The following is a 350-nucleotide window of genomic DNA, read 5'->3' as shown; positions in this document are numbered from 1 at the left end:
TAAAGATCAAAAATGTAAAGTCATCATTCATTGTTTGAGTCCGGTAGTATCTTGAGATGGAAGGCGGAAATATTCTGAAAAGAGCTTATTGACAAATACGCGGATGTGGATTTCGCCTCAGAAATAGTCTTAACGGCCTCTTTTACTGAACGGAAGAGGTGCTTTGAATATAATGTCAGTGAGTGTCTTGTGTCATATTTACATAAGATTTTACAATATTTACATTTTTTGAGGTGTTAAGAGAAGGTTATTAACATATTTACATGTTAATTCGTTATCGTTTTTTTCGCGGTTAAATTGAATAGTTTCCTAAAGGAAACGGCGTTATGTAATAAAGACTAGCCTAATTA

This window comes from Sinocyclocheilus anshuiensis, unplaced genomic scaffold (genome assembly GCF_001515605.1).
Source record: "Sinocyclocheilus anshuiensis isolate Anshui unplaced genomic scaffold, SAMN03320099.WGS_v1.1 scaffold3827, whole genome shotgun sequence".
Lineage (NCBI taxonomy): Eukaryota > Metazoa > Chordata > Actinopteri > Cypriniformes > Cyprinidae > Sinocyclocheilus > Sinocyclocheilus anshuiensis.
Note: the sequence above shows the minus strand (reverse complement) of the source record.